The sequence below is a fragment of the Bombina bombina genome, chromosome 1 (genome assembly GCF_027579735.1).
Source record: "Bombina bombina isolate aBomBom1 chromosome 1, aBomBom1.pri, whole genome shotgun sequence".
In the NCBI taxonomy this organism is placed as follows: domain Eukaryota; kingdom Metazoa; phylum Chordata; class Amphibia; order Anura; family Bombinatoridae; genus Bombina; species Bombina bombina.
This window is the reverse complement of record NC_069499.1, coordinates 1,315,386,792-1,315,410,044: the sequence shown is the minus strand read 5'-3', so window position 1 is coordinate 1,315,410,044 and position 23,253 is coordinate 1,315,386,792.

Genomic DNA, 23,253 nt, shown 5'->3' with positions numbered 1-23,253 from the left:
CTTATATGGCTTTGGCGTTGCTTTTTGGTAATTAGAAGGCTGCTAAATGCCGCTGTGCACCACACGTGTTTTATGCCCAGCAGTGAAGGGGTTAATTAGGGAGCATGTAGGCAGCTTGTAGAGTTAATTTTAGCTTAAGTGTAGTGTAGTAGACAACCCAAAGTATTGATCTAGGCCCATTTTGGTATATTTAATGCCACCATTTCATCGCCAAATGCGATCAAATAAAAAAAAAATGTTCACTTTTTCACAAACTTTAGGTTTCTCACAGCAATTATTTACAAACAACATATGCAATTATGGCATAAATGGTTGTAAATGCTTCTCTGGGATCCCCTTTGTTCAGAAATAGCAGACTTATATGGCTTTGGAGTTGCTTTTTGGTAATTAGAAGGCTGCTAAATGCCACTGCGCACCACACGTGTTTTATGCCCAGCAGTGAAGGGGTTAATTAGGGAGCATGTAGGCAGCTTGTAGAGTTAATTTTAGCTTAAGTGTAGTGTAGTAGACAACCCAAAGTATTGATCTAGGCCCATTTTGGTATATTTCATGCCACCATTTCACCGCCAAATGCGATCAAATTTAAAAAAAACTTAAATCTTTTTTCGCAATTTTAAGTTTCTCACTGAAATTATTTACAAACAGCTTGTGCAATTATGGCACAAATTGTTGTAAATGCTTCTCTGGGATCCCCTTTGTTCAGAAATAGCAGACATATATGACTTTGGCGTTGCTTTCTGATAATTAGAAGGCCGCTAAATGCTGCCAATTAATCTAAAATGGATGCTGTCCAGTAGGTGGGAGGGTCTGGGAGGGAGGGTCTGCTGCTGATTGGCTGTAATGTGTCTTCTAACTGTGAGGTACAGGGTCAAAGTTTACTCAATGATGAGGAATAGGGGGCGGATCGAACATTGCATATGTTGGCCGTCCGCGGCAAATGCGAACATGCTATGTTCGCCAGGAACTATTCGCGACATCACTAGTGGCGAGCTGTTGGCATTTAAAATTGCACAAGCATTTCCTGTGAAATGCTTGTGCAATGTTCCCCCCTGCTCACTCACGGCTGATCGCCTGCTAGCAGGATGTGTCAAACATCCCAATCGGATCGGATCAGGATGATTGCAGCCGATCACCTAAAATGTGGCTGAGAAGTTAAGGAGCAGCGGTCTTATGACCACTGGTTCTTAACTTCAGTTTCTGGCGGACCAGAAATAATGGGGCGCTGATGCAGCATTCACTGCTTGTTAAATTGACCCCATAGTCTCCATCTTGTTTTAAGATCACACCAAACCAAAAAAAAACAATAAATATAAAAATATTATTACAAAAGAAATACTTGTCAAAGATTAAAAGTGACACTATAGCAAGTGAGCAATTGTGCCAGTAGGCCTATCATGCCAAAATACAAATGTTATTCAGATGGTTAAACAGTGGTGAGGATGGAAATGGATAGCAATATATTCCTTTTGAAATGACGATTGCTCTGTCCTCATATACAGGCCTCTAGTTATGAAGCTCCGTATTTTGCTGCATTGGCTGGCCCAATACGCTCGCATAAGCTCGCCTAACAGCGCTGCCGCGGACCTGAATATGTTCGCCAAAGTTATCAAGAAAGCTGTCAAGAAGCCGCGCATCAAGTACGGAGCGATGAGCAGTGGACTATGGTTAACTGACAGTCATCGATCTCGCTGCTCATCGGCTTGTTCGCAGCTTTCTTGCTAGCTTGTCACTAAGCACCCACACTATACTATACAGTTTTTCTCCCTAAACCGCCGCTCCCGGAGCCCCCCGCACCTAAATAAACTTATTACCCCCTAAACTGCTGCACCCGGACCCCGCCGCAACTATAATAAAAATATTAACCCCTAAACCGCCGCACCCGGATCCCGCAGCCACTATAATAATTATATAAACCCCTAAACCGCTGCTCCCGGACCCCGCCGCCACCTACATTACATTTATTAACCCCTATCCTGCCCCCCTACACCGCCACCACCCACAGTACATTGATTAACCCCTTATCTACCCCCTAAACCGCCATCACTATATTAAATGAATTAACCCCTAAACCTAAGTCTAACCCTAACACCACCCTAACTTAAATATTATTTAAATTAATCTAAATAAATATTCCTATCATTAAATAAATAAATCCTATTTAAAACTAAATACTTACCTATAAAATAAATCCTAAGATAGCTACAATATAATTAATAATTACATTGTAGCTATTTTAGGGTTTATTTTTATTTTACAGGCAACTTTGTATTTGTTTTAACTAGGTACAATAGCTATTAAATAGGTAATAAATATTTAATAGCTACCTAGTTAAAATAATTACAAAATTACCTGTAAAATAAATCCTAACCTAAGTTACAAATACACCTAACACTACACTATCAATAAATTAATTAAATTAATTAACTAAAATGATCTAAAATGAAATACAATTAAATAAACTAAACTATATTACAAAAACAAACACTAAATTACAAAAAATAAAAAAAAATATTACAAGAAGTTTAATCTAATTACACCTAATCTAAGCCCCCTAATAAAATAAAAAAGCCCCCCAAAATAATAAAATTCCCTACCCTAAACTAAATTACAAAAGTAACCAGCTCTTTTACCAGCCCTTAAAAGGGCTTTTTGCGGGGCATTGCCCCAAAGTAATCAGCTCTTTTACCTGTAAAAGAAAAGCAATACAATACCCCCCCAACATTACAACCCACCACCCACACACCCCTACTCTAAAACTCACCCGATCCCCCCTTAAATAAATCTAACACTACCCCATTGAAGATCACCCTACCTTGAGCCGTCTTCACCCACTGGGCCGAACTCTTCATCCGATGCGGGCACAAGTGGTCCTCCAGCCAGGCTGAAGTCTTCATCCGATCGGCGCAGAAGAGGTCCTCCATCTGGCAGAAATCTTCATCCAAGCGGAATCTTCTATCTTCATCCTTCCAGCGATGAGCGGCTCCATCTTGAAGACCTCCGGCGCGGAACATCCATCTCTGCCAACGACTTCTGATTCAGCCTATTGGAATTCGAGGGACACCATCTTGGGTGACGTCATTTAAAGGACCAGTCATTCATCGGGTAGTTGTCAGCAGAGATGGAAGTTCAGCGCCGGAGGTCTTCAAGATGGAGCCGCTCATCGCCGGAAAGATGAAGATAGAAGATGCCACTTGGATGAAGATTTCTGCCAGATGGAGGACCTCTTCTATGCCGATCGGATGAAGACTTCTGCGCAGCTGGGTGAAGACGGCTCAAGGTAGGGTGATCTTCAATGGGGTAGTGTTAGGTTTATTTAAGGGGGGATCGGGTGGGTTTTAGAGTAGGGGTGTGTGGGTGGTGGTTTGTAATGTTGGGGGGCGTATTGTATTGCTTTTTTTACGGGTAAAAGAGCTGATTACTTTGGGGCAATGCAACGCCAAAAGCCCTTTTAAGGGCTGGTAAAAGAGATGCTTACTTTTGTAATTTAGTTTAGGGTAGGGAATTTTATTATTTTGGGTGGCTTTTTTATTTTATTAGCGGGCTTAGATTAGGTGTAATTAGATTAAACTTCTTGTAATATTTTTTTATTTTTTGTAATGCGACCACTTGTGCCTGCATTGGATGAAGAGTTCGGCCCGGTTGGGTGAAGAAGACGGCTCAAGGTAGGGTGAACTTCAATGGGGTAGTGTTAGATTTATTTAAGGGGGGATCAGGTGGGTTTTAGAGTAGGGGTGTGTGGGTGGTGGGATGTAATGTTGGGGGGGTATTGTATTGCTTTTTTTTACAGGTAAAAGAGCTGATTACTTTGGGGCAATGCCCCAAGAAAAAGCCCTTTTAAGGGCTGGTAAAAGAGCTGGTTACTTTTGTAATTTAGTTTAGGGCAGGGAATTTTATTATTTTGGGGGGCTTTTTTATTTTATTAGGGGGCTTAGATTAGGGGTAATAATTTTTTTTTTTTTTTGTAATTTAGTGGGGTTTTTAGTAATATAGTTTAGTTTATTTAATTGTATTTTATTTTAGATCATTGTAGTTAATTAATTTAATTAATTAATTGATAGTGTAGTGTTAGGTGTATTTGTAACTTAGGTTAGGATTTATTTTACAGGTAATTTTGTAATTATTTTAACTAGGTAGCTATTAAATAGTTATTAACTATTTAATAGCTATTGTACCTAGTTAAAATAAATACAAAGTTGCCTGTAAAATAAAAATAAACCCTAAAATAGCTACAAGGTAATTATTAATTATATTGCAGCTATCTTAGGGTTTATTTTATAGGTAAGTATTTAGTTTTAAATAGGATTAATTTATTTAACGATAGGAATATTTATTTAGATTAATTTAAATAATATTTAAGTTAGGGGGGTATTAGGGTTAGGGTTACACTTAGGTTTAGGGGTTTATTCATTTAATATAGTGGCGGCGGTGAAAGGGGGTAGATTAGGGGTTAATCAATGTACTGTAGGTGGCGGCGGTGTAGGGGGGGCAGGATAGGGGTTAATAAAAGTAATGTAGGTGGTGGAGGGCTCCGGGTGCGGCGGTTTAGGGGTTAAACAATTAATTTATTTGCGGCGGGGTCCAGGATCGGCAGGATAGGGGTTAATAACTTTATGTAGGTGGCGGTGGTATAGGGGGCAGCAGATTAGGGGTTAATAGGTATAATGTAGGTGGCAGCAGGGTCCGGGAGCGGTGGTTTAGGGGTTCATATAATTATTATAGTGACGGCGGGGTCCGGGAGCGGCGGTTTAGGGGTTAATAAGTATAAAGTAGGCAGCGGCGGTGTAGGGGGGACAGATTAGGGGTGTTTAGACTCGGGGTACATGTTAGGGTGTTAGGTGCAGACACTTCCCATAGAAATCAATGGGATATCGGGCAGCAGCGAACATAAGCTCTCGCTGCTGTCAGACTCCCTTTGATTCCTATGGGATCCGCCGTACCTGATTGAAAACCAGGTACGCTGGCCCTGAATAGTGGTGAGCATACCTGCTAGTTCTTTGATAACTAGCAAAAAAAGTCAGATTGTGCCGGACTTGCGTTCGGAACATCTAGAGTGATGTAACCGTCGATTTGTGTCGGACTGAGTCCGGCGGATCGTTTGTTACGTCACTAAATTCTACTTTGCCGGGCTGTAGGGCTTGATAACTACAGCGAATCAGCCTCGCCACAAATACACTACGGAATTCCAGCGTATTTGCGGTTGATGGCTTGATAACTAGAGGCCACAGTCTGGATATGAAGAAACCAGAGTAATTAGTGACAGTCACAACAGTGTGAGTGTGACTTAGAAACAAACATTTTGAGAAAGAGATTACTACATGCCATTTGTAGGTGTTGGGACCTGTAATTACATTTTTCACAGATGCCCTTATGTTTACAGAATATCAACTACTAGACACATATAAATATGTAAATAAACCTTCACATAGAATAGTGAGAAATAGAGCTTTAATGAAGCAATACTATGTATGCTAATAAAACTCTAAAATGTCTACACCAAGAGATACATGGGGAAACCAATACACCCACATATATCTACTATGTAGTCTTGGTTAGCAAGCAGGCAGAAGGAGGGGTCGTTAGACTTTAATAGACCTTAAAGGGACATTAAACCCAAATTTTTTCTTTCATGATTCAGATAGAGAATACCATTTTAAACAACTTTCTAATTTACTTCAATTATATAATTTGCTTTATTCTCTTGATATTCTTTCCTAAAAAGCATATCTAGATAGGCTTAGTAGCTTCTGATTGGTGGCTGCACATAGATGCCTCATGTGATTGGCTCACCAATGTGCTATTGCTATTTTTTTAACAAAGGATATCTAAGAAATGGCCGCATAAGTGTGGAGCTCCAGGCAGTGTAAAACTGAAAGCAGACAGAATGACCTTATGATGGGCGCTGGAGGAGCTTAAGGCCATCAAGCTAAGGTCCGATGTCTAAGGGCCATCAGCGGTGACTGAAAGAGGACAGCAACGAGAGGTAACGCTGCCTTAGAGAAGCGTGTGAGTCGGAGCTGCATAAAACCCAGCACGCAAGCAACAATCGGAAGGCCACGTGGGAGGAAAGAGAAAACAAGCCGAAAACCCGGAGAGAGGTAATAAAGTATAGCAGCGGGTGACCTCTCATAGAGGGCATTGATAGCCAAATGTGCCACAAAAGGACAGAGATACACCAGGGCGGGAGCGCAACAAAAGCAGCAATGAGTAAAATGGCGCCATAATAATTTGAGAGAGCAAGGGGGAGAGCAACATCGCTTTCGGTGGCAAAAGATAAAACAATAAAGAGACATACCGCTGGCAGCAAAATATGAGAGGGATCGGTTGTTGAGCCCATTAAGCAATTGAGGCTTCTAAGGAATGGTTAACAGGGGCAATAACTACACGGGTAAAAATATAAGCAGAAGGATGAGGCATTTCTTTATTGTCCCTATTTAAGGAGTATGTATATCATTAAAGTGCACTGAGACCAATATAGCAGAGTCTAAATAAAAGCTACAGAGTCCCAGTAGCAAGGACCAAGAACATTTCTTGGGAAAAAGGTACTACAAGCAATATTATAACGGTTAAGTGAAAAAGGGATTTTATTATCAGCTGAGTATTTTCAATATGACGGCAAAAAGAAACACTAAGGCCACGCCACTAGGCAAACAAAATACAGCCCCTATATTTTTTAAACCTAGCAGAGGAGAAAAATCTCCTCAATCACTTTCACCTAGATCTGAAGGAGGGCAGGCTGATAACATAGGTGATTTAATGGATTTAAATACTCAGGCCCCACTAACAAGAGCTGATCTGGACAATATGGTATCAAAACAAGATATCTCCAGTAATTTTGAGAGGCTTCTTGAGAAGATGGAAACCTTACAAAACATAGTTACCAGTAGCCTAAATGATCTTAAACAAGAATTGGGTGACCTTGGATCCAGGGTAAACTCTCTTGAAGAGAATGGTGATGCTTTGGCGGATGGATTAAATGAAATTGTAAACCAGACACAAGCCCAGAGACAAGACATAGAGGACATCTTTGATAAGTTAGAAGATTTAGAGAACAGGAGTCGTCGTTGTAACATAAGGTTGAAAGGTGTGCCTGAGGCGGTGACTCCTAAAGAATTGAATAACTATCTGAGCAGCTTATTTCATGGAATTACAGGAAGCGAAGATGAGACTAAATTTCAAATGGAAAGAGCTCACAGAGCTTTACGACCGAAGCCTAGGGGAGAAGAACCCCCACGTGACATCATTATTAAAATGCTCAAATATCAGGATAAGGAAGAAATACTGACAGCAGCCAGAAGAAACCCTACATTCAAGCATCAGGGAAATGTGGTGCAGTTTTTTCAGGACTTATGTTTAAGAACTCTGCAGAGAAGGGGCGCCCTGAGGCCCCTTACCTCACATCTAAGGAAAGCCCAGATACCATACAGATGGGGATTCCCTTTCGCTCTGCATGTTACTTGGGATAACAAGGTGCTCTCTATCAGAAATGCCAGACATATGCAGAAAACTGAAATTAGACACTCCAGATATACCTCAACAACCAGCCCCAACAAGATCAGGGGAGAAAGAAAGACCATCTTTCCAGAGGAGATGGGCCAAAATGCCGGAAAAAAGCGGAAAACTTGAATTTACCGAATTCAACTTGCTAAAAGAAGGAGGAAGAGAAGTGGATTACAGATCTAGAGAGGGTTGGGGATATCCCGATCTTTCTGGAGGATAAATATTCTTCTAAGCAAAGGAGAAGTAACATTCACCTTTCAAGGACAGTTCCAGTCTTCGGACAGATGAGTATAAGTTTATGTTGTTTAAAATGTTTTGTTTTTTATACTCTAGGCTACAGAGACAGAGATGAGGATTTGGCCTCTTCTAATCTTTAAAGACACAACACAAACAATTTAGACTGTTGCAAAGGATATGGACATAGAGGGTGACGAAAGACGTTGCTGAGAACAATGATTGTCCACCCTCTTGTACAGAAACCAATTGATGCTCTGATTAAGGGAGATGACCTTCACTGCGTCTCCAACAGTGGAGGACGCGGGAGGTTTTTTTTTTTCAGTAACTGATTGTGCTGCCATTTGTAGCATAAAGACACTTTAGCTGAGATTAGTACTAAACAAAAGGTCAATAAGTAAGGTTAAAAAGAAACATTATTTACACTGCCTGTATTGGTAATTATAATGTATTATGTTATTATTGCAATGAAAGTTATTGTTTATTTGTTATGTTTGGGTTTGTTTACAAATGTTGATTGCCAGGGGATGCCAGCTAAAAATAGGGAGGTGACCGAGAAGGTGCAGAGGCCAAGAGAAGAAGGTAGACTGAGGTTATATGAGGAGGGATGGGGGCTCTTACCACACACTAGACATTCATAAACAGGTAGAAAAGGGAGAACAGAGAAGGGGGAAGAAAGTGATTAATAATGGTGCATAACTTTGTGCTCATCTCGCATAACGCGAGAGGTCTCAATTCAGACATCAAAAGAAAGACAGCCATGTCACAGTACCTGAAAAATAAAGCCAAAATAATCTTTTTACAAGAGACGCATTTTGTAAAATCAACTATTCCCAAATTCTGGTCGCATCACTTCCCATCCCACTTTCATGCTACGGCAGAAACTAAGAAAAGGGGGGTGTCAATTTTAATACATAGATAATTAGATTTTGAATTAGATAAGGTGATAAGAGATAAAGAGGGACGATATGTGGTAGTCCAGGGAGCGATACAGGGCACGAAAGTAACGTTATGCAATGTGTATGCCCCAAATGAGTCACAGAATCTGTTCTTTTCGAGATTATCTACATTGCTCACACAGTGGTCACGCACTAGATTAATAGTAGCTGGGGACTTTAATGTAAATATGTCTTCTTTTGGGGGACCGGAGACTTCAAAAATTTCAAGCAAACAACATAGACATAATAGCGTTATCAAGTCAATTTGGGGCTCACTGGAGGAACAGGGTCTGATCGATTCTTGGGAGGCTCTGGGTAACTCGACACATGACTACACTTATTATTCACCAGCCCACAAGACGTACACGACACTTGACTATATATTTGTCAGTCAGATTTTGGTCCCGAACTTAGTAACAACACAAACGCAAACATGTGTCTGGTCTGACCACTCATTAATACTCTTAGAATTGGCGGGATTAATACATTTTTCCAGACAAAGATCTTGGATTTATAATCCGAGATATTTGATAGGATACAAACAGCACTGTCTGAATATTGGGAGGTAAACGAAAGATCAGTAGACAATCCGTTGGTGGCTTGGGCGGCTCACAAAGCTGTAATGAGGGGACTATTGATAAAGGAAAAGTCATTGCAGACCAAAAAATTAACGGCACTAGCTACTACACTAACAAAGGAAATAGAACATTTAGAGTTAGAACACCAACGCACATTATCTGAAAGGATATATAAGAGTCTGGTTTTAAAAAGAAGGGAGTTAGCAACCTTGTTAAATGATGCCTCAGTGAGAGCTACTATACGGCTGAAAGCTCATTACTTTGTGTTTGCAAACAAACCGGATCGCTATCTGGCGCATAAATTGAGGGAAAGGAATAAGTTCTTCTCAATTCCTAAGCTAGTCACTCCGAGAGGGGCGATGACCACGAACCCGCAAGCAATAGCAGACAGTTTCGCGCAATTCTATGAACAACTGTATGACGGAAATAAGGTTAAGGGGAATAACATAGAAGCCCAGATAGCCGAATTTCTTGACAAAGCCAATTTGAAAACTCTATCAGAGGTGGACCTAGAAAACCTCAATGCTAAAATTACCACAGGGGAGGTAGCGGGAGTAATCAAAGACTTAAAGGTGGGCAAGGCAGCAGGGCCGGACGGACTGATAGGGGAATACTATAAAATATTTAAGAAAGAACTGACGCCTCACCTAACCAACGTATGCAATGGGATTATGGAAGGCAGGGAGGTACCCCAAGAAATGCTCCAAGCAAAGATTATTGTGATTCCCAAAAGCGGTAAGAAGGTAAAGTTATGTCAAAATTATAGGCCTATCTCCCTGATCAATCACGATATTAAAATCTTTGCTAAGATTATGGCCAATAGATTGAAAAAGATTTTACCCACGTTGATCCATCAGGATCAGGTGGGATTCATACAAGATAGGGAAGCGCCAGACAATGTCAGACGAACACTTACTTTGTTAGATTATTTGAAGGCAACGGAAACTCCAGCTCTATTCCTGTCGTTAGACGCAGAAAAAGCGTTCGACAGGGTAGACTGGAAGTTCATGTTTCATGTTCTAGTGGCAATGGGCTTTAAAGGGGCATTTACACAGGTATTAGAGAGTATATACTCAAACCCGATGGCGGTGGTGGGAGCAGCGGGATATATATCAAGACACATAGACATTAAGAACGGAACGCGACAGGGCTGCCCATTGTCGCCGCTAATATTTGCAATATGCAAAAATATAGCAGCAAGTATTAGGAACACGACAGCAATAAAGGGAGTACAACTAGGAGCGATTGAACACAAAACAATGCTATTTGCGGATGATATCTTGCTGACTATCACTAAACCGCTAAGCTCGCTACCGTATTTATACAAGGTCCTGGAGGAGTACTCAGCGATCTCAGGGTATAAAATAAACTCTGATAAATGCGAGGCGCTGGAGATTCACTTACCCCCACTTACTAAGAAAACAACTGAATTGAATTTTGCATTCTCTTGGGCACATAACTATATTACATATTTGGGGGTCAAGATAGGAGACAATTTGACGGATCTGTATAAAAATAATTACATACCCGTATATAAAGCGATTAGAAATGACCTGAGGAGATGGAGAAGGTGTCATTTTTCGTGGTATGGAAGACTCATGTCCTTAAAAATGAATGTGCTTCCACGACTGATGTATCTGTTTAGGGCCATACCGATTAACATCCATTTACCGGACCTGAGAGACTTACAGACTGAGTTGCTGAAATTTCTAAGAGGGGATGGGAGACCGAGAATAGCTGCTAAGGTATTAACATTGCATAGACAAGCAGGGGGAGTGGGACTACCAAATTTAATAGAATACTATCAAGCCTCCAGGCTGGCACAGACGGTTATTTTAGGCAAACAACAAAACGAATTGGTGTGGCCTCAAGTAGAGGCAGATATAATGGGATGCTCGAGAGCAGCAGATATCTTATGGGAAACCGAAAGAGGTAGGAAAATAAAGGTATATAGGTCACCAATAACGCTAGAGGCACTAAAGCTATGGGAGGGAACTGCGAAAAAGATGCAACTGTGGAGACCTGAGTCTCTACTGAGACCGGTTAGGTTCTTGCTACATATGGAACTAAGGTTAGTAATAGATAAATGGGCAAACAAGGGCCTCTATAGGGTGGCTGACTTTCTTTCAGGTGCCAAAATGCTCACATTTAACTCCATTAGAGATCAAATAAACCCAGAGCAATTGCACTGGTTTATGTATCTTCAAATTAGCTCAGCTATAACAAAATATCTATCGCACAACCAAAACCATCAGCTCACAGAGTTGGAGAGAATGATAATGAGCCCTAATAGAGGGAAAAAAAATATTTCCAAAATATATATTTTAATTCAGAAAGCTACACGCGACCACAAATTAGCAATGACGGAGAGATGGGAAAGAGACTCAAGGGAGGAGTGGGGAGCAGACGAATGGAACGAACTAGTGTTGAACTCTTATAGGGGCCTGATTAGTGCAGACATGAAAGAAAACTGTTTAAAAGTGATGTTTAGATGGTATTTAACCCCCGAGAGGACAGCTCACTTCTGCAGGGGATTTGATGGATTCTGCTACAGGGGCTGCCAAGTGACTGGCACATACAAGCACATGTGGTGGGACTGTCGGGAAGTTCAACCACTATGGGAGAGACTATCCGAGCTACTAAGCACATTGTTAGATGAGAGGGTGAATCTCACCATGACACAAGCTTTATTGCACGACAGGGTGAAGCCATTTAACACGGCAATAAATAGGTTTATTAAAATACTATGCACATGTTTAAGAATTTGCATCGCCAGGCACTGGAAGGTGGGAGCTCCCTCATGGCAAGAAGTGATAGGGAAAATTACTGAGACATACACAATGTCAGAATTAGCGGCATGGTCACAGGGCCAGACAGAACAATTCCACAAGACTTGGTTCTATTGGATGCTTGGGAATGGGGGCTAAGAAAAACGGACTGTAAGGAGAAAATAAGGTAACAGACTAAAAGATAGAAACCTGCATCCTGTCTAAACAAGTCACCTTTAGTCGAAGGAGTAGAGAAAACAAAGGGTCATAATCACTATGAGAAACTCATTAGATGTAAGAGTATTGTAACGGCATCTCCTGGCAGGGAGTGGGTGGATTTTGGGGGGGGAGGGGGGATAGCTAAACTAGAGATACTTGGGGAAAGAGAATCATATGGGCTGATGGACTCACAAAGTCATACTGCTGTGAGATCTAGGTGATTTGAAGTCTGTTTAAGTCTCATATTGTAACGACCTTAATAAGAACCCTGATGTACAAAGATGGCAAAGGGAAGAGTATTGTTTTTGTTTATTGTTGTTGTAACCAAATAACCAAATAAAAAATATTTCAACATAAAGAAACATATAGTGAAAAATGTTTTTTAAAAAGAAAAGAAAAAATACTCAGGCATCAAAGGGGAAAATTAGTTTCTCAAAGTGTATTTTTTAACATTTGTGATAACATAGTATAACTATGCATTGCCATAATTTATGCATGACTATTTTTCCTTACACTCAAGTAAAGTTTTAGTGTAATTTTAAAGCTACCATCTCTTTACCAGAGTATTCAATAAGTGTGTTAAACTCTTTAAAAGCAAGTTTGTTAATACATTTCTCTAGCAGAAGAAAAGAGATTAAGTTTAATGCCTGAATAAAATTTGTACAGTCTTATTTTTTAGACAGTGTTTAACACTACAAGTACATTAGTTTCATGGTAATTCAAGTTTTACAGTTGGAAGATAGAATTGTAATTTGTACTAAATGTGTTGAATTATTCAGTCATTTAAATTAGAAAATACATTTTAGAATATAAAGCTTTACCCATGCTTAGCATCTAGTTAGTAGTATTTAATGCTCTATACCAGGGATATTTAGTGTGGGTAATATTCCTATACATAATAGAAAATTCTAGCATTGCACATTATTAACAACTCTTACTGATGTCACTATAAAATAAGAAAACACAGACCAGGGAAGTTGGTTTCTTGCATTTTGAGTGCTGAATTTGTACTATTACTGTTAACAAAAAACAAAAATGTTAAACTGATATTAATTTCTGTATTGTTCATGAGAGATTAGAGTAATTAAGGTGCAACATTTTTGAAGAAGTAAAGCAGATTAATTTTGCCATTGTACGTCCGGTAAGTTTACTAAGAAGAAATTTTAGGGAAGAAGAAAGATTTCAAATTCCTTTTTTTTCTAAGATGGCATAATATACAAAGGGCTTTGTGCTTTTAGAAACAATTGTTTCCCTCAATCGTCAAGATATAATCAAACATGCAAAATAAAGTAGTAGCTAATGTGTAGTTGCTATGTCATCCATGTTGATTAGGATGAGTTCCTTCACTATAAAATATTGATCTAGATTAAATAAAAACCCATTTATGAAATGGGAAAAAAACCTCCTCACTACTAGAAAATTGTGGAATGCAATGTAACCATCCGTCATCACTAGTGATGTCGCAAACATAAAAATTTGGGTTGGCGAACACGAACTTCCACAAATGTTTGCGAACCGGAGAACCGGGCGAACCGCCATAGACGTCAATAGGCAGGCGAATTTTAAAATCCACAGGGACTCTTTCTGGCCACAATAGTGATGGAAAAGTTGTTTCAAGGGGACTAACACCTGGACTGTGGCATGCCGGAGGGGGATCCATGGCAAAACTCCCATGGAAAATTCTGGTTTTAATCCATAAAGGGCATAAATCACCTAACATTCCTAAATTGTTTGGAATAACGTGCTTTAAAACATCAGGTATGATGTTGTATCGATCAGGTAGTGTAGGGGTTACGCCCGCTTCACAGTGCGCAGTGTAGGTGATATACCTGCCCTGGCCATGCTTTGCAGACCAGGTATTAGTGGTCAGATAGACCCTTGCCCTAACACTGTGTGCCAGACATGCCATTATAGCAGACTTATATGGCTTTGGCGTTGCTTTTTGGTAATTAGAAGGCTGCTAAATGCCACTGCGCACCACACATGTTTTATGCCCAGCAGTGAAGCGGTTAATTAGGGAGCATGTAGGGAGCTTGTAGAGTTAATTTTAGCTTAAGTGTAGTGTAGTAGACAACCAAAAGTATTGATCTAGGCCCATTTTGGTATATTTAATGCCACCATTTCACCGCCAAATGCGATCAAATAAAAAAAAAATTGTTCACTTTTTCACAAACTTTAGGTTTCTCACAGAAATTATTTACAAACAACGTATGCAATTATGGCATAAATTGTTGTAAATGCTTCTCTGGGATCCCCTTTGTTCAGAAATAGCGGAATTATATGGCTTTGGCGTTGCTTTTTGGTAATTAGAAGGCTGCTAAATACCACTGCGCACCACATGTGTTTTATGCCCAGCAGTGAAGGGGTTAATTAGGGAGCATGTAGGGAGCTTGTAGAATTAATTTTAGCTTAAGTGTAGTGTAGTAGACAACCCAAAGTATTGATCTAGGCCCATTTTGGTATATTTCATGCCACCATTTCACCTCCAAATGCGATCAAATAAAAAAAAAATTGTTCACTTTTTCACAAACTTTCGGTTTATCACAGAAATTCTTTACAAACAACTTATGCAATTAGGGCATAAATGGTTGTAAATGCTTCTCTGGGATCCCCTTTGTTCAGAAATAGCAGATTTATATGGCTTTGGCGTTGCTTTTTGGTAATTAGAAGGCTGCTAAATGCCACTGCGCACCACACGTGTTTTATGTCCAGCGGTGAAGGGGTTAATTAGGGAGCATGTAGGCAGCTTGTAGAGTTAATTTTAGCTTAAGTGTAGTGTAGTAGACAACCCAAAGTATTGATCTAGGCCCATTTTGGTATATTTTATGACACCATTTCACCGCCAAATGCGATCAAATAAAAAAAAAGTGTTCACTTTTTCACAAACTTTAGGTTTCTCACAGAAATTATTTACAAACAACGTATGCAATTATGGCATAAATTGTTGTAAATGCTTCTCTGGGATCCCCTTTGTTCAGAAATAGCAGACTTATATGGCTTTGGCGTTGCTTTTTGGTAATTAGAAGGCTGCTAAATGCCACTGCGCACCACACGTGTTTTATGCCCAGTAATGAAGGGGTTAATTAGGGAGCATGTAGGGAGCTTGTAGAGTTAATTTTAGCTTAAGTGTAGTGTAGTAGATAACCCAAAGTATTGATCTAGGCCCATTTTGGTATATTTCATGCCACCATTTCACCGCCAAATGCGATCAAATTTAAAAAAAAAACTTAAATTTTTTCGCAATTTTAGGTTCCTCACTGAAATTATTTACAAACAGCTTGTGCAATTATGGCACAAATGATTGTAAATGCTTCTCTGGGATCCCCTTTGTTCAGAAATAGCAGACATATATGACTTTGGCGTTGCTTTCTGGTAATTAGAAGGCCGCTAAATGCTGCTGCGCATCACCCGTGTATTATGGCTAGCAGTGAAGGGGTTAATTAGGTAGTTTGTAGGGAGCTTGCAGAGTTAATTTTAGCTTTAGTGTAGAGATCAGCCTCCCACCTGACACATCAGACCCCCTGATCCCTCCCAAACAGCTCCCTTCCCTCCCCCACCCTCAATTGTCCCCGCCGTCTTAAGTACTGGCAGAAAGTCTGCCAGTACTAAAATAAAAGTTTTTTTTAAAAAAAATATTTTTTTTTAGCATATTTACATATGCTGTGGTGTAGCATCCCCCCCTTAGCCCCCAACCTCCCTGATCCCCCCCAAAACAGCTCTCTAACCCTCCCCATCTGCCTTATTGGCGGCCATCTTGGGTACTGGCAGCTGTCTGCTATTATTTCACAGTCAAAAAAGTGTTGTTTTTTTTAAATGTACACTACTGTTACACCAGATATGAGTGGTGGCACTGGGCAAGTGGGCACAGTATACGCTGTGGGCCTGACACACAAGCTGGCAGGCAGGCAACCGCAATTAGATTACACAGGAAAAAAAAAAAGCATACTGATGTTCTAGCCCTAAAAAGGACTTTTTGGGGTGCTGTCCTTACAGCAGAGATCAGATGAGTCCTTCAGGACTGTAGTGGACACTGAATACACTAGCCTAGCTATCAATTTTCCTATTAAATCAGCAGCAGCTACACTGTCCCTCCTCTCACTAAGAATGCAGCTTCCGAATGAATCTAAAATGGATGCTGTCCAGGAGGTAGGAGGGTCTGGGGGGGAGGGTCTGCTGCTGATTGGCTGGAATGTATCTTCTGACTGTGAGGTACAGGGTCAAATTTTACTCAATGATGAGGAATAGGGGGCGGACCGAACATTGCATATGTTCGCCGTTCGCAGCGAATGCGAACATGCTATGTTCGACAGGAACTATTCGCCGGCGAACTATTCGCGACATCACTACTCGTCACGCCTACAAGTTGTGAGTTCAGTGCATTCATCATAATCAAGCTAGACGCATGTACCTTGTAACTATTCACTTCTCACCAACAGAACAATTTCAGCTGTTACGGATACTAACATCTTCAAAACTTTAATAGAAAAGCAAAATAAATGGTAACAAAATAAACCCGCTATAAAATAAAAAAGATAGGTGCAGCATGGCTCCATTAAATTAGACATGATCTTGCCCTTACAAAAATAAACCCTTGACAACCTCAAAATCATCACTGAATCTAGCCCAATGCCATGTTATGTTCAGAATATGAAATAAACATAAACATTTTTTAATACATACGTATTAGGGTTGAGAGCAAAGTTAGGATCATGGTATTAGCTAAATTATAGGTTTATTGGGTTACATTTATGATTATGAAGATTAGACATATAGAAGAACATGGTTATTATTAAAATATAGGGTTCTGAACAAGTCCTCATGTAAATCCAATGGAATTTGCATGCAAAAACCCAGTCAGTTTGAATTTGTACATGAAAACATTGTATAGCTGAGTAGGTTTTTCATCAAACTAATTAAGTAAAGTTAATCTGTGACACAAAAAATGTATTATATAGGGGTGCGGAGCCAGCCGGGACCGCGAGCGGTCGCATTCTGTTGCAGCTCTGGCAATAACTTAATCCAAACATTAATTATGGTGGATTTCTAGTAGTTTTACAAGATTTAGACAAATGTCTTATATTCTGGGTGGTCGCGCTTTTGATCTTGGAGAACACGGAGTGGTCTGTCTATCGCACTGATCGTGTAGCTGCAGCTGTGTGGCCTACAAAGATCACGGATATGGTGGGCATTTTTACTTGCTGCACAACAGAGGAAGAAATTACCATCACAAACAAGTGCAAGTATCTGCTCTTTGCATCTAATTGGGTTGAGTGAGAAGCTGGCTTTTTTTTCAGGATATATATCATCTTGATTTTGAAAACTACAGCGGAAAGAAGGATTTACTGCATCCTACAATAGTACCTTCCTCACAGGCCTTATCCAATCTGTCTCACCAGCAAGCAGGGCAGAAACGTACCAATTTACTCTCCTATGTTACCCCTAAAAAGAGCCTATGGCGACCTACCAGAACCTACTAGCCCAGTTAAAAAGGCTACTTAAAGACCATCACGACTCTCTCACTGACACGTTGGCAAAAGCCCTTAATTCTTTTAATACGTATACTACCTTTAAGGATTCCGTCAAAACCAATGTTGAGAATGCTGATGGAGTGGAACATATCGCGATAGACCCTGCACAGGGAATGAAACTGAAAAAGCCAAAATATATAATTGCGACCCCAGTGGCCAGTTCGAGGGAGCTGGTACTACACAAAGCGGAGCAGATGAAAAGTCACTGAGATATAAAATGTACAGAAATGCTTGATTCTCAGAGACTCTGGGCAAACCCTCCTATTTATACAGTAATACCCGAGACTCTAGGCAATTCCACTACAATGCTTGCCAGTTTTGTAATTGCGCTTGCCAAACAAGGGCTCTTCCACACAGATCCTGCGACAGGAGTTGGTTATATGGTGTGGGATGAAGCTCAACAACCAGCCTATGCCCTGATACCATCACTGTACTAAACTTTTTAAATGTGCCTTGTATGCTTATGGTGGACTTTAATTGGGACAAAATCAAGCTTTATATACTATAATTTATGCACAAAACTTTATGGTAGTCTCTTAGAATTTGTCATATTCTCCTCCCCCTTAACTCTAAATATTTTCTAGCCAACCTGCGCTTGGTGTAGGGCCCACAGTCAGTAGACGGGTCTTAATTAAGGGAAAAGGAGAATTATAACTTTCTTTTATAGCATAGATGCCTCTACATTTTGACTTACGTTACCAAAGGGCATATGGCAGTAATCCTTTCCATGCAGAGGTAGTGGCAACACCACCTTATAAACCTAGCTTGTTTCTATTATATCTGTGTGGGCAATGGGATATATTTGTACACGGTATGCACGGTTCGTGAGACAGGCAGGTACTATTCATGGGTGAGGAACTACAACTGGACTCTCCTTGGATAAATATTATACTGGGGTTGTAGAGCAATGTCACTAGGATGTTAGTGGATTTAATCCTATTATTAATGTTTGCTGTTTGTGTGCACACACATCAGAGCCTTGTTCATCTCAATGACATTGCTATCAGTTGTTTTGGTGCTACTCTCCTATTAACCCCTCACATTAAGCATAGAGGCGACGCATTTTCTACTCACTAGATCATTTGCATGCTGGCATGCTAATACATATTAATACAAAACCTATATCCACCCATAACCTTTTATACTTACTATCACCTGACTATACCATAGGCCATCCAGAGGACGATTAGTGGTAACGAGAAGTTCAGCATCCTTTAGTAAATTAGCTCTGCTAAATTGCTCCTACTCCAGTAGCATAAGTTCCAACACATTTAACCACCACCTCCCCCCCACCACATAATGAGCCCCCTGAATTAGGAGGACTACATACGCAGTTTTTCTTGTATATACCACAACCTTAATAACTCCTTTAGTATTTACTCTCATATAATCCTACATTGTTGACTTTATCTACTTTAGTTAGTTTAGCAAGCCTAATCAACACTACTCACTAGCTGAAAATAAAGGTTGATTATATGTAAACTAAAACCTGACGTTTAGATACCGAGACCCACACGAAGTCTCTCACTTTTGTAGTAACATTCGGGTACTGTTCTGTATTCCATTTGTTTTATGGCCCAAGAGAGGTCTCTTAGTAAGTTTTGAAGATTTAAGGTTAAGATTGGCATGTTGATGCACTGTTTCTAATTTTTTTCTTCTTGCAGCAATTGTATGTGTTATTTGATTTCCATCATATTGATAACAATCAGTGTTTATTACATATGTAACTCATATGATGTATCCTGCTATAAGCAATTTCAATAATGTGTTGTATAATGCTGCAACCCCTTGTTTGTATGCCAAATTATTGCCTCAATAAAAAGATTTAAAAAAAAATATATATTATATAAATACTCTCGGCACAATAAAAGATATGTGTAACATATAGGCCTCTATTTATCAAGCTGTCTACTTACCTGCATTCAACTTCCCCAATACGCTCACCTAAGCTCGCCTAACATCGCCGCCGCGGACCAGAATACGTTCGCCAAATTTATCAAGAAAGCTGTCAAAAAGCCGCACACCAAGTATGGTGCGATGAGCAGCGGACTGTTGTAAACTAACAGTCATCGATCTCCCTGCTCATCGGCTTATTCGCAGCTTTCTTGCTAGCCTGTCACTAAGCACCCACACTATACTGTTTCACCCATATACCGCCGCTCCCGGAGCCCCCGCACCTAAATAAAGTTATTAACCCTTAAACCGCCGCTCCCAGACCCCGCAGCAACTATAATAAATATATTAACCCCTAAACCGCTGCTCCCGAACCTCGCCGCCACCTACATTATACATATTAACCCCTAATCTGTCGCCCCCTATACCGCCGCCACCTACACAAAGTTATTAACCCCTATCCTGCCAATCAAGGACCCAGCCACAACTAAATACATTTTTTAACCCCTAAACCGCCACTCCCGGAGCCCACCGCCACCTACGTTATACATATTATCCCCTATCCTGCCCCCCCTACACCGCCGCCACTACAATAAAGTAATTAACCCCTAAACCTAACTCTAACCCTAACACCCCCTAACTTAAATATAATTAAAATAAATCTAAATAAATATTACTATTATTAACTAAATAATTCCTATTTAAAACTAAATACTTACCTATAAAATAAACCCTAAGATAGCTACAATATAATTAATAATTACATTGTAGCTATTTTAGGATTTATTTTTATTTTACAGGCAACTTTGTATTTATTTTAACTAGGTACAATAGTTATTAAATAGTTGGTAACTATTTAATAACTACCCAGCTAAAATAAAGACAAAATTACCTGTAAAATAAAAAAAAACCTAAGTTACAATTACACCTAACACTACACTATCATTAAATAAATTACATAAATTAACTACAATTAAATAAAACTAATTACAATTAACTAAAATTAACTAAAGTACAAAAAAACAACAACACTAAATTACAAAAAAAAAAATTTAACCCCTTAATGACCGAGGACGTGCAGGGTACGTCCTCAAAAAAAAGGCAGTTAACGCCTGAGGACGTACCCTGCACGTCCTCGGTGTGGAAAGCAGCTGGAAGCGATCCTGCTCGCTTCCAGCTGCTTTCCGGTTATTGCAGTGATGCCTCGATATGGAGGCATCCTGCAATAACCATACATGGCCATCCGATGCAGAGAGAGCCACTCTGTGGCCCTCTCTGCACCGGACATCGATGGCCGGTATCGGTGGGTGGGAGCCGAATTGGGAGGCGGGTGGGCGGCCATCGGTGTTGCGCGTGACGTCATGGGGGGCGGGATCGGGATCGGGACCGTCGGGGGCGCGCGCGCGTGCACGGGGGGTGGCGGGCGGGCGCGTGCACGGGGCGGGAGCGGGTGGGAACCGCTACACTACAGAAAAGTAAAAAAGTAAAAGTAAAAAAAAAATGAAATAAACTTTTTTTCAAAACCATCTAAGGGATCTGGAAGGGGTGGGGGGTTGGTCTTGGGGGGGGGGGAAAGCTACACTACAGAAAAGGGACATATTTTATTTTAAAAAAAAGCATTTTTTTTCACTAAACTGCCAGTACCCAAGATGGCGCACATTAAGTCAGAGGGGGAGGGTTAGAGAGCTGTTTAGTGGGGGATCAGTGAGGTTGGGGGCTAAGGGGGATCCCTACACAGAAGCATATGTAAATATGCTAACAAAAAATGCACAAAAAAGCCCAAATATACCTTTTATTTTAGTACTGGCAGAGTTTCTGCCAGTACTTAAGATGGCGGGGACATTTGTGGGGTAGGGGAGGGAAGAGAGATGTTTGGGAGGGATCAGGGGGTCTGATGTTTCAGGTGGGAGGCTGATCTTTACACTAAAGCTAAAATTAACCCTGCAAGCTCCCTACAAGCTACCTAATTAACCCCTTCACTGCTAGCCATAATACACGTGTGATGCGCAGCGCCATTTAGCAGCATTCTAATTACCAAAAAGCAACTCCAAAGTCATATATGTCTGCTATTTCTGAACAAAGGGGATCCCAGAGAAGCATTTACAACCATTTGTGCCATAATTGCACAAGCTGTTTGTAAATTATTTCAGTGAGAAACCTAAAATTGTGAAAAATTTTACGTTTTTTTTAATTTGATCGCATTTGGCGGTGAAATGGTGGCATGAAATATACCAAAATGGGCCTAGATCAATACTTGGGGTTGTCTACTACACTACACTAAAGCTAAAATTACCCCAAAAAGCTCCTTACATGCTCCCTAATTAACCCCTTCACTGCTGGGCATAATACACGTGTGGTGCGCAGTGGCATTTAGCGGCCTTCTAATTACCAAAAAGCAATGCCAAAGCCATATATGTCTGCTATTTCTGAACAAAGGGGATCCCAGAGAAGAATTTACAACCATTTATGCCATAATTGCACAAGCAGTATGTAAATAATTTCAGTGAGAAACTGAAAGTTTGTGAAAAAATTTGTGAAAAAGTGAACAATTTTTTGTATTTGATCGCATTTGGCGGTGAAATGGTGGCATGAAATATACCAAAATGGGCCTAGATCAATAATTTGGGATGTCTTCTAAAAAAAAATATATACATGTCAATGGATATTCAGGGATTCCTGAAAGATATTAGTGTTCTAATGTAACTAGCGTTAATTTTGAAAAAAAATGGTTTGAAAATAGCAAAGTGCTACTTGTATTTATGGCCCTATAAGTTACAAAAAAAGCAAAGAAGATGTAAACATTGGGTATTTCTAAACTCAGGACAAAATTTAGAAACAATTTAGCATGGGTGTTTTTTGGTGGTTGTAGATATGTAACAGATTTTGGGGTTCAAAGTTAGAAAAAGTGTGTTTTTTTCCATTTTTCCTCATATTTTATAATTTTTTTTATAGTAAATGATAAGATATGATGAAAATAATGGTATTTTTAGAAAGTCCATTTAATGGCGAGAAAAACGGTATATAATATGTGTGGGTACAGTAAATGAGTAAGAGGAAAATTTCAGCTAAACACAAACATCGCAGAAATGTAAAAATAGCCTTGGTCCCAAACGGACAGAAAATGGAAAAGTGCTCTGGTCACTAAGGGGTTAAACTAATTACACCTAATCTAAGCCCACTAATAAAATAAAAAATCCCAGCAAAATAATAAAATTCCCTACCCTATACTAAATTACAAATAGCCCTTAAAAGGGCCTTTTGCCGGGCATTGCCCCAAAGTAATCAGCTCTTTTACCTGTAAAAAAAGAAATACAACCCCCCAACGTTAAAACTCACCACCCACACACCCAACCCTACTCTAAAACCCACCCACACCCCCCTTAAAAAAACCTAACACTAACCCCCTGAAGATAACCCTACCTTGAGACGTCTTCACCCAGCCGGGCACAAGTGGACCTCCAGACCAGCAGAAGTCTTCATGCTATCCGGGCAGAAGAGGACATCCAGACCGGCAGAAGGCTTCATCCAGGCGGCATCTTCTATCTTCTTCCATCCGAAGCGGAGCGGGTCCATCTTCAATCCAGCTGACGTGGAGCCA